The sequence below is a fragment of the Alligator sinensis genome, unplaced genomic scaffold (assembly GCF_000455745.1).
Source record: "Alligator sinensis unplaced genomic scaffold, ASM45574v1 scaffold1301_1, whole genome shotgun sequence".
Taxonomy (NCBI): domain Eukaryota; kingdom Metazoa; phylum Chordata; order Crocodylia; family Alligatoridae; genus Alligator; species Alligator sinensis.
In genome coordinates, this window is record NW_005842575.1 from 668,000 (window position 1) to 684,823 (window position 16,824).

General features: G+C 45.3%; 1 protein-coding gene across 4 annotated transcripts in view; it reads right to left on the reverse strand.

Annotated features, from left to right (window-relative positions):
* The window catches only part of GTF2E1 (general transcription factor IIE subunit 1), a 101,112-nt gene that overhangs the window by 16,052 nt on the left and 68,236 nt on the right, over positions 1-16,824 (reverse strand). The window lies entirely within an intron of this gene.

Below are 16,824 nucleotides of genomic sequence, written 5' to 3' on the forward strand. Positions count from 1 at the left end.
GGGAAAGAGAGAGCTCCTCAGTCCCTTTATTGTTGCTTGACTAAAGAAAAAAAAAGAAAAACACTGAACTACTGCATTCCAGTAAGCAGCTTTGTGTAGGCAGGACTCAATGAGCTAGGAAACTGTTTTATAGATCTCACTGAGATCTAACAAACCAGCCAAGCAGACAAGTAATTAAATTGGCTCAGCAACACTGAAGTTCTGGATGATCTATTTTTAAACTCTCCCACAGTAGGCTTGTGTGTTCAGTTTCATTTGTCCATCTGTGACTAAGAATTCAGGGAAGCATGCAGGCAGAACTTCACTATGTGTTCCAATACTGAAGGAACTGCAAAACATGTTAGTTTAATGTACACTTGCAATGATGCCTGGGAAATCCAGGACATACTAAATCAGGGGTGTGCAATTATTTCAGCCAGAGGGCCACTTAAAGAGTTTTTGGTGACCTGTCAAGGGCCACTTCCATCTCTCTTGCGCTCTCTCTTCTCTTCTCTCTCTCCCTCCAGAATCTGGCCAGAGCTGTAGTTCAACGGGAGACCTGATGCTCAGCTGTGGACCCAGACTGGGACTTCCACCACAGTGGACAGGTGGTGGCATCAGCTGTGGACACCGTTAGCAGGTTGCAGAGCCCTGACGTGGAACTTGCCAGTGGTGTGTGCAGTGGATGTCACCACTTACCTGGTGCGGCAGAACCTCCTGCCTGGGTCCACAGCTGATGCTGCTGGCAGGTTCCATAGACTTCATGGACATTAGGGCTGGAAGGGACCTCACGAGATCGAGTCCAGCCCCACTGCCATAGGCAGGAAGCCTGCTAGGGTCAAATGATCCCAGCAAGATAAACATCCAAACGCCTTTTGAACGAGTCCAGAGTAGGTGCTTGCACCACCTCTGAGGGGAGTCTATTCCAGACCCTGGACACTTGGACTGTAAAGTTTTTCCTGATGTCCAGTCTAAACTAGCCTTCCAGGAGTTTGGAGCTGTTAGATCTTGTTATCTCTTGGGGAGCCCTGGTGAACAGCTGTTATCCCAGGTCCTGATGTTCTTCCAGGTTGGGGCTCTAGGCAGGAGCCTTCACTGTGTCAGGAGGGTGGCAGCATCAGTTGTGGACGCTGCCGAAAGGTTCTGTAGGGGCTCCTGAACCTGTTGGCAGCATCCACAGCTGCTGCTGCTGCCCACCCACTGTGGCAGAAGCCCCCACCCACGTCCACAACTGATGCCACTGCTTCAAGAGCTGATGCTGCTGGTTGGAAACCTGTCTGCCCACCAACCTGCCCACCCCGTACCATGGGGCAGCTGGAGCCACTGGCTACCAGTGGGCCAGATCCAGTGAGTTGGCAGCTGATCACCTGCAGGCTGGTCTGAATTTTCTGGCAAGTGGTATCTGGCCCACAGGCTATACTTTGCCTACCCCTGTTCTAAATGCTACATGGAGTTCTAAACACTGCTTGCTTGAAAACTGAATTCAGGGCTGGCAGAAGAGAACCATGGACTTCTCTTCCTATTAACTGAGAGCAATACTTTCCCCCCTTACAAACATTTGCAAAACCCTTATAAAGACAGCAAATATTATTTCCATTTTACTAATAGGGAGCCTGAGGTTCAGAGACTGGAATTAACTTGCCCAAGGTTAAATTATCAGTGTAAGAGGCTGTACTGGAACTTGTACACCTCCTGGCCCCTGGGCTAATCTACTAGGTTAAAGCACTTCCCATGTGAGGAATTTCCCTCCTGTTTCATTTTCCATTGGGAACTGGGGATACTAACCTGCCCACATCAGTGCAACATCATGCTCAGGGCCCTCTTGCTCAGTGAACAACTTGCACTGTCTTTAAAAGTTGTCTCATTTGTTGGCTTGGCAAGGTGCACTGGAAGTCAATTCATTTCACAAGTGTGCTCCAATCACTACATCACCACCATAGTGTCCACACACAGCCAAGGAGTGCATGTGGTGGGAGGAAAGTTTTGAAGGGAGATGCATGGATGGGAAGGGGAATAAGAAATGCAGCAGTCTCTACCAAAGAGTGCAGGGGCAGTCTCCTAAAGTCACTTAACTGCGTGTGAACTGTTGTGCTCTCTCCTTCCAGTTAACAAACTCAGCGTGGTGCAGGGGTGCTGTAATGGCTAGAAGGAACTGGCTTGTGTGTTGCTGGTACAGAGTGTGCTGAAGAGAGATCCAAAAGTCAGGACTCCTGGGATTGCACACCTTGCTGCTGATGTAGATTCTTCTGTGGGAGGTCCCTTCCAGCTCTAATGTCTATGAATCTATGAAACTTGGGGCTTAGTCACATCATTTCTCTCTACCTCTGCTTCTTCACCTCCAATACATAGATAATGCTTATCTAACACTATTGGCAGTTGGGAGGTTTAGACAGTGCACAGAATACATACAAAAATAAGAATTACAGATTGCTACAGGAAGTTGGAATGCTTGGGATCTCACAAAAGCTTGTAAAGTTACTTTGTGCTTGTAAACTCTTCCTCCTTGTGCTACAAATCAAGATGACAGCAGTACCTCCACACACCCCAACCTGAGCTGGCAAGAGCAAGTGTCTTCAATGGAGGCTATGCAAAATGTTGAGTTTTTGTGTTAAAATCTCCCTGCTCCTTCCCCTGCAATGTTTCCTCACCAGAGAATAATTCCAATGGTGTTGACATCCAAATCTAGATCTTCAGCTTGGGAGTTTGGTATCAGTATGAAATTTGGCAAAACAAGCTGCTCAGACTTTCTTACAAGGCTAATGTTGCCTGGGTGCAACAGCAACAACATTCGGAAGTGGTGATAGCACAAGTCTGGGGTGAGCAGACACATAACAGTCTGCCAGAGACCTTTTTACCATGCTGTAAAAAGCACCACCACTCATGTATAAACTGTACATTATATAATGTGTCAGTCCAGTTAAGTTTTAAGTCATAACATTTGATCTCATTCACATTCTACCCCCAGGGCCAGCAGTACTTCCAAATTGACAGAACAACCCAAATAAGTCTAGAATAATTAGTACATTTCAGGTCAGATGATGAAGTTATTGAGGGAGCAGTGGTGAATGGTGAGCCCTGCAGTGGAAGCCCTACGATACAGTGCTCAGGTGGCTCAGGTTTTTTGCACTTCCATGCCAGAGCTCCCATGAGTCTTAAACAAAGTTTAAAAACAGTCTGGACTGCTCCAATTCAAGGACCTAAACATCAGGAAGTTAACGCAGCTCTGAGTTAATGGAGCTCGTGAAGGTAAGGCTGATTTACTGCAACTTCTCCACCCCAGGGCTCTTAATGAGCAAACAATAAATGTCAATAGATGAGTTATGTCAGGAATCCAGGAGTGATTTATGTGCCAAGTTTCTGACATGAATGCTCATGGTTCTTACAGTGAGGCAGCACATCACAAGAGGCACCCACATTCAGGAGCAGATTTTAGGGGATGTTTTTACCTGTTGCCTGTCAGGGCAAATCCTCCACCAGTCCGCTAGGGACCACTTTTCCATACTGTTAAAAGTGCCACCACTCATGTATAAACTACACGTTATATAATTTGTCAGTCCAGTTAACTTTAAAGTCAAAGTTTGATCTCATTCACATTCCATCCCCAGAGCCAGCAGTACTTTCAAAAAGGAAGTGTGCCCTTAAGTACTTCCAAATCCCAAGTATGGCCTCACTTGGGTCCTCAAAGACACATCAGGGGCCACCCAGCATCACAGCCTTAAGAAGCACATGACAACAACACTGATGTAGCAACTTTTTCCAACGTGCACAGCAACATGTCATCCCAGAGGACCTTGTCCCATCAGACGCACTTTGAATAGTGGCTACCCTCTATGTGATATCGCCTGCTCCTCGAGCACATTGCACCATTAAGACTGCAGTGACAACATATATCCTCCTCCTACCGACACTGACATCATCTCTGACCAAGGGCACAAGTGCAGCTTTTGCACTCAGCAATCTTATGCAATCCAAGCTGGCCAGATGTCCTGAACCACCGGCAAAAAAGGCTGAGAGATGACTCTTCTGGAACATGGAAACGTCAAATGGGTACAGATACCCTCCCTCAGCTTCCCCCCAGACACATAAGCATGCATGATCCACATTGCCTGGTACTCCATAAGAATCTTCACTGTGCTGTATCTGTAAGTACAAGGCACACCATCTGACAAAGACTGGCACAGGCGTTGCTGAATGTGCAAAGGTGAACATACTGGCGGTTTCCCTCCCCAAATCCGTGCTAAGATTAAGCTGCTGGTCAGGTTTTGGAGCATGCAGGCCTGAACACTTCAAAGTCATGTAAAATCTTGTTGGTGGGGCCTGAATAAAGAGAAGGGTCAGCAGCCTCCTTGAGTTATTAGACAGGTGAGCATATGCATTACATGGACTGTAACTGTATGGGCACAGGCCTAGAACAAAGGCATAAGAAAAAATAAGACTGCAAAAGGAAGTACTCAAAAGCAAGGGAACATCAGATCTGGAAGATGCTCTGCCTTGCTGCAAATCAGACCTCAGGATCTTGAGACAGGTACATATACAGCCATCACCTGCAAAAAGTTTGGTTTAAAAAATGACTCACCAGAAACTATGCAGTGGAGGTAGGGCTCAAATCCAGTGCTACAGGGCACTGTCCAGCTGCGTTGGCCCTATGACCTTGCTTTCTCTTCCTCTCATAAATCTTTCCTACTTTGGCAACAGACAAGGTGGAAGCTCCATGGAGCCCTCCCCCCTGCATTATACAGCCCTGATTCATCTCTAAAGCAGGTCCAGCCTATGTGGTAAATGAAGATGGAGTCTTGTGGAAAAAAATAGAATTTATCATATAATTAAAGGCCAAATTACAGGTTGCATAGGCAATTTGAATGCTGGCATTTCCTACCTTCTGAGTGTTTGACTTGACATTAAAAGAAAATTATCGAGGCTGCAGGGGGGTGGGATTGATCGGGTGGGATTAATTCCCTAAGGATTTTTAAAGGAGTGTGTGTGGGGGAGGGGGGGAGGAGGAACATTCAACCATATGTCAGCCTGTTTACACCCACAACATTGCAACCTTTAGCTCCCCTGCAGACCTCCACCACCACCTGATCTAATGGAGCAACTGACAAGATGACAACCTCTTACTTCTGCCTGGATCAGAGCTGGGGGAAGGACAGATGGCCAATGGGGTTATTAACTGACAGACTCTGGACTCCTGGTTTCCATTCAGGCCATTCTGGAGAACGTGTAGTAGTGGGAACAGATTCTTCTACCTGTTCTCCCCAAGCTTGGCCTTGCCCATCCTAGCCCCTCCAACCTGTCCCTGCTCTAGTCTTCATGCCTCAGCCTTCTCATTGCAACTCCAGTGTCCTTGCCCAGGATCTGATAGTCTCATCTCTTTGGAATCCCAGTTCCACCCTGAGTTTTCTTCCCCACCCAGTCTCAGTCCCCCACTCCAACCCTTCCATTTAACTGCATTACATTTAAAGCCCTAGCCATTTCCCCTCACACTCTCTCTTTTGTTACACCAGGATGTGGGTGACCAGGTCTGGGGCCACTCAGGGATCAAGGCACTGTCTAGGGTTGGATAGGTAAGCAGAATCTGAGGTTGGACTGAGTCAGGAAGCTGGGAGATCAGGCACAGAGTGAAGCTAAGGAGCAAGCCACAGGGAACAGCAAACCTGGCTCAGGTTCAGCCCTGTTGCCTGGACACTTCCTTTTCCAGGTCAAGGGTTTATATGCGGGGAGTGAAGGGTTAGTTGACCCCAGCCAGTCACTCTGGTGACGGGGAGTGGGTGGAGGGTCAGGTCCTACTGGAGACCTCACACCAGCTTTGACCAGCCTAGGGGGCTAGCTATGGGTGGCAGGCCAAGATAAGCAGCTGAGCTGTCAAGCCAAGGCCCCAGGTTTGAGGCTGTGGCTTGACACCCTAGCCCTCAGGTCTCAACCTTTCACAATCTGCCTCCCTTCCTCCTTGGGCTCTGGTCTCAGTTTCTCACATGCCACCAAATCTCCATGTTTAGCTTATTCTCCCCAGCCTCTGCTCAGTCTCATCTCCTCTGCATTTGTGAAGGTTTCTGCTCCATCAGCAAAGGGAGAATTGAGTTTGGCACGGATTCAGTCCCAGCTCTTCCCTCGAGCTGCTGAACCCAACAAAGTCATCAGCAACTCTGAGCTGCAATGACAGGGAAAGCCCCACTCAATCTAAGGCTGGTCCCATGTCCCACAAGGACAGAAGCTTCAGGGAACTGAGCTGCAAAAACCAAAAGCCTCAACCAAGCATGTGAGAACAGCACATTTTTGGAAGCTGACAGCTTCACTAAATTTGGGTGCATTTTCATGGGAACAGCAGAAAGCATGTCCTTGATACCGAGGTAAACCACTCTGCCAAATTTCAATTCCCTGCTTCAAAGCACAGGGGTTTTAGATCTGCTCACAAGACATGCCACCAGAATCTTTTAACCTGGGCAAAGGGATGTAATTTCCTCTTACCCTCACTCTTGGGAAAGGACAAATGGCTCCAGCTGGATTTCTCTAAAACAAGTCAGCCAAAGGTAGACATCCAGAATTGAAAATTTCAGTCCAAACATTTGACAAAGTTGTGAGCAACAGAAAACAGAATCTGATCAAATTCCTTAACAGGAGAGCTACAGCACTACCTATAATTAACTTCTTGGCATTTCTCATTGATTTCCAAGATTTAGAGGACCATTTCCCATAGCACCAAATGGCATCTCCCTCCTGACTCACTGAAGACGGGCATTTTGGTTCAGCCAGTCGCAATAAATACTAGGTCAGTATTTGCCCATGATGTACCGCAGTCCAGGGCAGTAAATGGTTTGGATCTGGGAACTGGCAGCTAAGACTGCTGGTTCTATTTCCATCTCTAAAACCTGCTTGCTATGCGTCCTTGAAGAAATTAAACCAACACGTCTCAGCCTGGCTTGGAGGGACCACCTGCATGTTTGTAAGCAGTATATCCTTTGGCTTCTCCATTAAGACTGCTGACAAAAGGGGCCAGTTAGTGCTCACTGTTTTGAGGGAAGGAAAACACTTGCCTACTAGAAACTGGATGAGGGGAAACAGGGTTGGTTATAGGGAGACTCAGCATCCACAGCAGTATAGCCGAGATGAAAACTCAGGAGCTCCTTTCTTGATCTGGACCATTCTGCACCCTGTGGGCAACCCCTCAAGCACCTTGAAGAAAATGCACCACACTAAGTCAAGATGCCCCATTTCAGGCTCTTGGCGTGAGAAACGGTGGTCTCTACTCCTTTATATGGTAGAGTCTGCACTCATTTGTGGTGCACCCCATGCCCCAGACACATCTGCATTCCCTATTTCACTTTAAAACCCACATTTCTAAATGCAAAAAAGAAAATATGCCAGAACCTTGCTTTTTTTTTCCAATCACAATCGCCATCATGGCTACAAAAATATTCCAGTTTATTCCAGCATATGCCTTAAAAAACAAACAAACAAACAAACAAACAAACAAACAAATTGCAGGGAGCACTCTGTTACATAAACCCTAACAATGCCACATCTCATCTTTCCAAGATAGGGCTACTACTGGATCTCAAACTCTTGAGGACATCCCACTGCCCACAGCTGACTACAACACCAGCTTTTGAAAAGTGACACAGGAAGAACATTTTGGCCTGGGGCTCTAGAAAGTTGTTCAATGGGCGCATTACTGTTACAACTCCCCGCAGTGCAGGCACAAACCCCAGCAGGTGCACAAGAAAGGTTAGCATTTAGGGAACACTCTGCCATGCAAAATCCTGCCTGAAACAAAGAGCCACCTCGCAAGTCTCACCTAAAATGCACCAGGTTTCATCTTGACACATTAAAGTCCTTGTTTTCAGTTTCTCACCCCTGACCAGAGTGAATCTCGCCACAGCCAAGACACGTGACATTGGTTGAAGATAGTGACAGAGAGAGGCCAGAACAGGCAGGTGATATCTGAAAATGGGAAGGTAAATACTGCCCATAAATGTGCTGGTCAGAACAGAGTGTGGAAAGCATGGTGGATTTAGTTCCAAACAGCACAAGCAGTATCTGCAGTGCCTGCTTTTTTGGTACCACTGCTGGGGCCATATACATCGAGGAAGCTTGCACATTAGCTCTAAGCTGCTACAGCAGTATGCAAGAGTGCTACAAGCAACCACAATACTCCTCCTGTCCTCGCTCCTCCCACTGCTCTACCAAAGCAGCCAATACTTATTCTTCTTCCTAAGCAGGTACCACCAGATACAGGTGACGCATTTAAAAATTACAGGAGAGGCTGGTAGAGCAGACTGTTATTAAGATTTCCGAACCGCCTTCTGATTTCTGCAGCAGATATGAGGGGGTGCCAACAGACAACAACCTCCTTTCACTGCACAACCCTGACTCATCCCCCAAAGCAGAATGGTCCTATGCACTTTAGGAAGCAGGATCCCATGGACAAACTGGCATGTGATTAAAGGTAATCACATGCCTATATTATAGCTTACATCCATGAAGGGAGCCAAATTAAGGCTGTATCTCCTAACATTTGAACACTTAACTTTGCATTCTTAATGTTCTTTTAATATATATATTTTGCTGTGTAATATAGACTTAGAATATAGAATTGCCCAGTAGGAATTAAACCTTTCATTTAGGACTGAAGCCAGGATTCCAACCAGGTGCATTAATCTATTGCATTACCAAGCCACTATTATTCCGAAATCTATGTAACAGATACTGTGTTTAAGGGTGTTTATTCAGTAGAACTATTTCTGACTTGGATGAGGTAATTCTGCCAGAAGTGCATGTTCGGGAGGCACCACAATTGGGGAGGTTTGAAACAACAATCCCAAATGCATGCAAAGCTAGCAAAATGTGACCTCTACTCTTTTAAATGCAGCTTGTTTTAAACATAAGTAAAATGGCAATACAAATAGATAAAGAGGTGACCCCCCCGCAACCTGCAGTATTAGCAAAACATGGGGAAAAGGTTACTTTTAATTGCTGTTAATCAGAGACTCACTCCAATCAGAGAGAACTTTCACTGAACCAGTACATATGCTCATGTATTATTTATTCTCACTGAGAGTAATGTGTACGTCTATAAAGGCTGAAGGACTGGCAGTTCTAGAAACAGAAGGTCCCCACTAAGCCACAGTTCAGCACACGTGATTGAAGTAACTCTTCCCCCCCCCCCCCCCCCTTCTAACACTATTTCACAAAAGAACGCTTCCCCCCCCCCCCCATTCTTAAAACATCTTTAAAATAGCAAAGAACACATAAAACTATAAATGGTCCCCCACTTCCCCCGAGGAGCCCAAACTGCTTGTGGGTACATATCTCTGTTTCATGGGTAGGATTTTACCCAAGGATTTTAAATGACTAATCAAGGTTACACTATGAAAGTTAACAGCAGAAGAGCTTACAATTCCTATGCTTTATGCCCGTTTCCCAAGGACACTGCCTTTGTTGCTGGATGCAGCTCTTAGAACCCCACTGTTAGGACAGAGAGCAGGAGATCCCAGCCCCGGTGGTCATGAAGTTTTCATCTTCCACCAGATGGCCCAAAGATGCCAACTACAATTAGAAAACCTTCCCTTTCAAATTCAGTACAGAACTGATGCAAGGCAACTAAAGCTCCTAAATGGATGAGCTTTCAGCAGAGATCCACTTGGGCCTCCAAGAGAAAACAATGTGGATTACTAAAAACAAATGCAATTCCCTCATTACAATAACCTCCAGGATTTGCATGAAACTCAAAGCTGCATCTACACACTAAGAATCTATTTAAGAACAAAAGAGTGAGGATAAAATGTTCAAATCATGGTCCCATGGTACCCCTCTGAAAGGCTAACAGGCCAATGTCAAAAGCCTCTATTTCTACACTGGTGCTTCAGTGAGTGGCTGGAAGTCAGGCTGCAGCTGCTGGCAACAGGAGCAAAAATGAGAAAGCAAGGCAGCAAAATCCAAAATAATGCCTTGTTTATTACAACCTGTTTATTGGCATTTCAGGATTGGCTAGCACAAAAAAAAGGAAAAACTTCCTGTTCTTCAACCTCACAATAGTCAAAGTACAAAGCTCTACTCTCTAAAAAGTTCAGTCCTCAAGGACAGACAAGAAACAGGCTATTCTTCCCATTTTAGGAGCAGCTTTGACCAGTTGTTAGGAAGAACTTTGTGGGTTCTTTTAATCAGTGGTTACCTGAAGATGAAGAAATGCCATTCCCAGAGCAGACATATGCTATTCTGTCTCTTCAGTACTGAAACATACCAGTGGCAAGTCTCACCTGATATCCTCTTTCTCACATGCACCAGCTCAGACTGGTGGGTCATCTGTCTATTCCAGATGTTTCAAAAAGTGACTTTAAAAGGCCTGTAATGCAGTCAACGTATGCAATACAGCATCACAAGTGGACATTTCTCTTTGATCATGCTGGAGTGTTCAGTTTATGTTTGGAAATACTAAGAAGGATATTACTCGCTTTTGTTTTTCTAGTGAAGCTCCAGTCTCTAATCTTAGTCAAACAAAAGACCTGACCTTTTTCTGAAACTTATTTGGTGATATCCTTTTGGGAGGAAGTCCTGCAAATTAACAATGTATTATAATTGTAGCTACTTTTAAACCTAGAATTAGCTACTTTTTAATCAGGTGCAACTTTATTTTTGTATTCTGTAAGAGGGTAAATGCAAACCTCTAAAACAGCCTCCTCTATACTTTTATGTGAACATATCACTGCTCATTCTTCTTTCTTGTTAATACTAGGACTCTTAAGTATTTCTTCAAAGAGAAATCCTTCCTCTTCCCTTACTCATACACATGATTTGCTCCCTTTCCCTTCACCCTTAACATTCCTGGTATCTTTTGCTTGAAATGACTAGATCTGCTGACCCCCCTAAGAAACAAAGACAGACAGACAAAAAAAACCCAACCAAACCAACATACCCATGGCCCAGCAAAGCCCTGAAAGCAGGCCAGAGGGCCAGCTGATATATTTTTGTATGCATGGTCAACAAGAACAAGAGTAATTTGGGAACCACATTGAAAATGCAGGCAGTGAGCCATGTCAGACAGGCAGAGACTGGTAGGACTGACCCTTCCCCACCTTCTCTCATGAAGTGGAGCAGAAAATGGGAACAGATGGAAAGCCAGAGTCCAAAGGACAGATCTGAGTTCCAAACTGCAGGAAGATGCCAGAATGGCTATACAGGGATTGGAGTTTCAGAATGATGCAGTCACTACAGTCTTTGTCTCCAGAACAGAAATGGAGGAAGGAATCTCACTCGTTCAAAGGCAATGAAGTGAAGAGAAAAAGCAAAAGGGATAGAGCTTGAGGAGAGAAGGACAGGCAGCTGATGCTGCTGTTCACAATTTGAACCTTATTCATGATTCTGGTGACAAGCTCTAAAAAAAAAAAAAAAAAAGCTGGGATCAACCTTTAAGAGGTGACCAAGGCAGAGGTGGTCAGTCTAAAAAGTTCAGGCCTGGTCAAGAGTTTACTCTGATGTCAAGGTCAGGACTGGGTATCACTCCAAGTCTAGGATATCAAGCTGATGGTTGAGATGAAGTTGAAGCCAGGGCAAGCAACTGATCAGGGCCAGGAGATCCAAGACAAGAATTAGAGCAAACAGGAGCAGGCACAAACAGGAGGGTCCAAGACCCAGATCACCCAGTCCTCCAAAGAAACATCATGGGAAGGCCCAAGCTGAGTAGGGTCTGGTGTTTAGTCTGCTGTCTGATGGTGCTGTGGCCTTTGTTTCTGTCTGTGAACAAAGATCTGGGTTTGAATCCCAGAAGCCCTTACGCACGCTGTGTACACATCTCCCTGCACTGTCTTAGCATAGAAGCAGCAGTGGAGTTTTAGCTTAGATGTGCTCACGGAGTTTACTGACTTTTAGTGCAAGACTATGCGAGGAGTCTAGAGACTCAAGCAGAAAAAAAGGAAAAGGGCTGATGTATGTGAAGAGGTAACCTTGCCACTTTTTACCAGCCCCAGAAGCTAAAACTGGGATCTCCCTAGTTTGAAAGGGGATGCTGAATTCAGTTCTCACTCATCTTGCACAAAGAAAATCCCTCTGCACTTAGGGACCAGCTCTCCTTCCTTGACAATTTCTATCACATCACCTTTCTGGATAAAAAACAAATGGAAAGAAGTGCACTGCAGGCCAGGCTCTGCAATAAGATTTGATCAGAAGACAAAAAGTATGAGAGTAATGACTCCCATCTTCACAAATGTCCTCTCAGGCAGAGGATTTCTGGCATGCCAGTGGGGCATTCTCCACAGTGAGTAAGAAAACCAAGTAATTAAGAGGCCACACTGTGTAGGGTGAAATAAGGTAATGAAGAGTTGAATAGGATCAGATCAGCTGATTGAAACCTTACAGTCCTCTCTCAAACCCCTATTTAGCAAAGACCATTTGGAGTAAAAGTGTTGAAAGAGTGTAATCTACTCTCCTCCTTGCACTCATGCTCTCTCGCTCTCCAGCAGAAACTGGCACACAGCATCAGGTTATTCTATGTATACCCACAATGTCCCCTCCACATGAAGAGCTCCCCCCTACACTTCACAGAGGAAACGTAAGACTGCAAGGGAGATCTTTCCAAGGCAATATAGCATGAGGGATAAACCACCCTTTCAGGAAGTCACGATACATGGGCTGAGGAGACACTGACCACATTCCCCAAGACAAGGTCTGAATATCAACTCCAAGCACACCGAGAGATCCAAGACTGACCCTCGAGGAGCACAAGGACAGGTCAGGCTTTAAAGTGTGCCTTCTATTCCCCTGCATTGAAGTTCAGTGCACCCGTCTCATGAAATTACAGCCAGAGTTATTTGTAGTGCAGAGGGAAGGCTGCCATGCAAGTACTCTGTATCATTTAATTCTTTAAGAAGCCATTATATATTATGGTCCTAACCTGGTTACAATGTCCTGACTTCTGAATTGAGTCTGTTCCCTTCTCCTGAAAAATACTGAGGATCCTCCCTCTGCTCACCATGAAAGTTAACTTCCTACTCCTACTGAATGTAAAGAGGTGGTTAGCCATTTTACCCTGAAGTCAGGGCACAGTGGCACCTTTGAGACTAACTGGTTCAGAGAGGGATGAGCTTTCACAGACTTTCTTCTTTGCCTCTGACTTCCTTAAGCCCTTAATCAAAACCTTCCTGAGGCAGTCTTCCCTTCTGAAGACCTGAAAATTTAGTTTTTTCCAAATAATCAGCCTTATAGCAGTGACTAAATATGCATGTTATATACCCATTTCTGGGTCCCAAATACTTAAAAAGGTTTAAACATCAAGCCAAAATTCCCTGCATCCCACAATGCTTTGTGGATACGTTTCTTATTTAAAGTATTGATGCAATCTAGTTTGCTTGAATGTTAAAACAACAACAACAACAACAGTGAGTGTGTAGGTATAGGGGGTTGCTTTTCTTTCCTTTTTTCAATGTAAGCATTCCTCATCAAGCATTAGAAATCCAAACTACTACAGGACTGTGCCACTGCCTGAGAGCCAAAGTGAAACTGACTGGAAACAGAGAGGGCAAAGCTAGTTTTACAGCCGAGCCAAACTAAGCATAAAGATAAAAGCACCTGTGATGAAGAGTAGTATGCTTGGTGATTTCTACTTTTGCAACCTGTGCTGGCAGTAACAACAGGAAAGGATGCATTAGAGACAGAGGGACTGTCATTAATGGTTCTGGTCCAAAGGTTACTGCTACCATTGATAGCTGCTAGCAACCTTTCATATCATTTGTATGGCTGGCAACAGATACTGCTGGAACAAATGGCCTCATGGAATAAAAACTAGGTGATGAGATAAAAGCATCATTTACATTTGCAATTTCTGAGCACACAGGGAAACCAGCTCTCTTTGGTTCACTTAATCAATCCCTGTTCTATGCTAATTTCCTCTCACCTCCATGGGCTCAAATTTGGTAAAGGGCTTAAAGGAACAGAGGAACTGCCTCCACCTCTTTGTTACACACAGACAGGCCTATTTGTTATACAATGACAGTAGGCCTAGGTCCATCAGAAATAATGAGATTCCCTCATTGGCTCGGCAAAGGGAGGCCACTATATGTACAAGTAATTCTGTGCAACAAAAAGTCCATGCAACAAACAGGAACAGGAGTGCAGGAAACGGGATAACACCAAGGGTGCCAAGGGAAGTCATCAGGCAGAGAACTCCAGCTAGTGCCCACTGACCCTTCAACGTATCTAAAGAGGAAGCAGATGCTGTCCAGTAAAATCTGCTGGGATATGCGCATTGACAAAGGAAAGAAAGACAGCCCCACAATTACCTGCTTCTCTGGCCAGTGCCTCCTTCTTGGTCTTGTAGATGGAGAGCTTGGCTAGGGCCAGGAAATTTGACCAGATGGTCCCAGGGCTTGGTGGGGTTATATATGGGCATGTATACAGTACAAAGTGCCACCAGAACCATAATGAGAGGTTTCTGAGGTGGTGGAATGGGGATGTGGCCTGACACACTCTAGACAGGTATTTGCCAGGTCCTCCTTGTGGCTGCAAATGGGACAGGTGTCAGGGAAGTCTGTAAAGCATGCTCAGTACATGTCTGTGCTGAGGGATCCACGCAGGAGCTACCAACTTAGATTTCCAGTGGGTTGTGGGACTAAGATAGAATAAAAGCTGGTCCACTGGGGATACTCACCAAAGGTGTCCTGCATTTGGTGTGTAGGCAGGACATAAGGATGGGATTGTGAACTGTATGGAACAGGAGTGTGTAGAACTGGAGCTGATAAGCTCTTCTGATACGAACTGGTTTGATATCCCACAGCCTGCTGAGATGGTACAGCAAGGAGTTCTGGGTTGGGGGAGTGGGGGTGCACCTGGTGAGACAGGGACCCCACAATTGGCACTAGGGGGCTGGGGGATATGAGCGAGGATCGACGTTGTGTAGGATCTGTTGGATGTAGGCAAGGATGCTGGCAACCTTGACCTCCCGAAATAAGTGGCAAGGAGCACACAGTGTGGTCAGCTCCGTGCACTGGGCCATCTCCTCACACTTACACATGTAAAACAAAGTACAAAAGGAAGAGTGGTATCTAAGGAAAGAAGTGAACAGCAGGGATGAAACAGTAACAGAGACCCTCTACTTTTATCTACGCAAGGCAAATGTCACTGGCCTGACAGTCCTGAAGACTGAAATCTTCCATTTATCCCCTGAACATACCCAAGAAGGAACATCAAAACCTTCTTCCAAGCCACACCCGACTAAAATGTGTCTCTGGAGGTCAGGCTTGATGCCTACTGGCAGGATACACTATGGGGGAAGATAACAGACAGTCAGGAAAAAAGTTGAACAGACAGGAAAAGGAATATGGCTTACTGCATATATCTTACTAGGCTGAACAAAAACAGACTTCCCTAGTTTCTTCTCATTGTGCACAACTGAAAATGAACCCCCATTTCTAAATTCCTAATCTGGTTCCATTAACAGTTTTAATAAATCTTTTTAAGGTCTCAAAAAAACAAAAACAAACAAACAAACAAACAAAAAGGATTAAGAAAATTCCCACAAAATGAGTGAACTCCTCCCTAGGTTTACAACTTTCAGCTGGGGGTAACAGACTGAGCTCAGCATGAGAACTCCTAAATTACAGATGCTTTTGCTCACTTGGGCAAGTCAACCTACATGCTCTTCAGTTTCCCCATCTGTAAAGGGATTATTTATTTACTCACCTCGCTGGGTGTGGGAGGGATTAATGTCCATAAAGTGCTTTGAAAACAAGATGTGCCAAGTCTTGTCCTATGATCCAGGACTATGAAAACAAAATAAATCACTTCCTCCCTCTCCCCATCCCTGCACAGCATGCTACAGTACTTCTGGCTCCCCCTGCTTGCAGGAAGGAGGGTCTACCTTTTTAACTCAGACCTCTTCAGAAGCTTTCCAAATTTCAAAGACTTTTTCTTCGTAGCCAAACCAAGAAGAAAACAAACAAGCCTGCCCTTTGTGCCTATGTTCAGAACCTGGGTACAGCTGTAGCTACATAAAAAAGGAACATAAAGGCCAACAAGAAAAAGAAATGGGTTTTTAACCATCAGGTCTCCAAAGGCAGTCTTCTCTCATGCTCTAGAAAGCTAACTGTGTTGCTGATCATTTGTTACACAAAGCCACGCCCCTCCTTCTTTCTCTCTTTTTCCCAAGGTGTAACGGTGGTTTTATTCATCTACCACATGCCACAACATTTCTTGATTAATTCCGGGAGGCAACCAGCAGTTAGCTGGCCCACCATCCTTATCATCACTGCCCGAGGATGCACAATAACCTGCCTCACCATCTGCTCTCGGATTTATTTTTAACTAGTCACTGCTCCCTCCTGTGCAGCATGCAAAGCAGGAACAGCATCTCCCCCTTGGATCCATTCTTCTGTTGGGTGGTGGAAGTGCGCAAGGCAAGGGAGTTCAATCTTGCGTCAATAAGCACTGCAGTGAAGGAGAAACAGCTGTATAAACACAGGCACAGAGGAGAAAAACTGCTGCTTCTCTGCATGGGAGAATGAATGAATCTATTGATTCATCTCCTCTAGCAAATATCTACTGAATGCTCTACTGCCCCTGCTACTCTTTGGGTAATCCAGATCCTGTTTAATAGTGCTGCTTAGGGAGCTTCCAATGCTACTTAGTATCAGACTCCATTTCTTATCACAGCTGCATGGCATCGACTGGACTGTTGCAGTAGGGATCTCTGATGAGCCCTCCCTACTGCCCTAATATGGTGGCTCATGTAAAATCTCCATAAGAAAATACCTTGTGCTCACCTAGGTGCATCTTTGAAAGTGCTTGGAGGGTGAAGAATCTGCTTGGAGGGTGAACATACTTTGTGATTTGCACTGTCTTAGAGAAGAAGAGCTCTTGTGG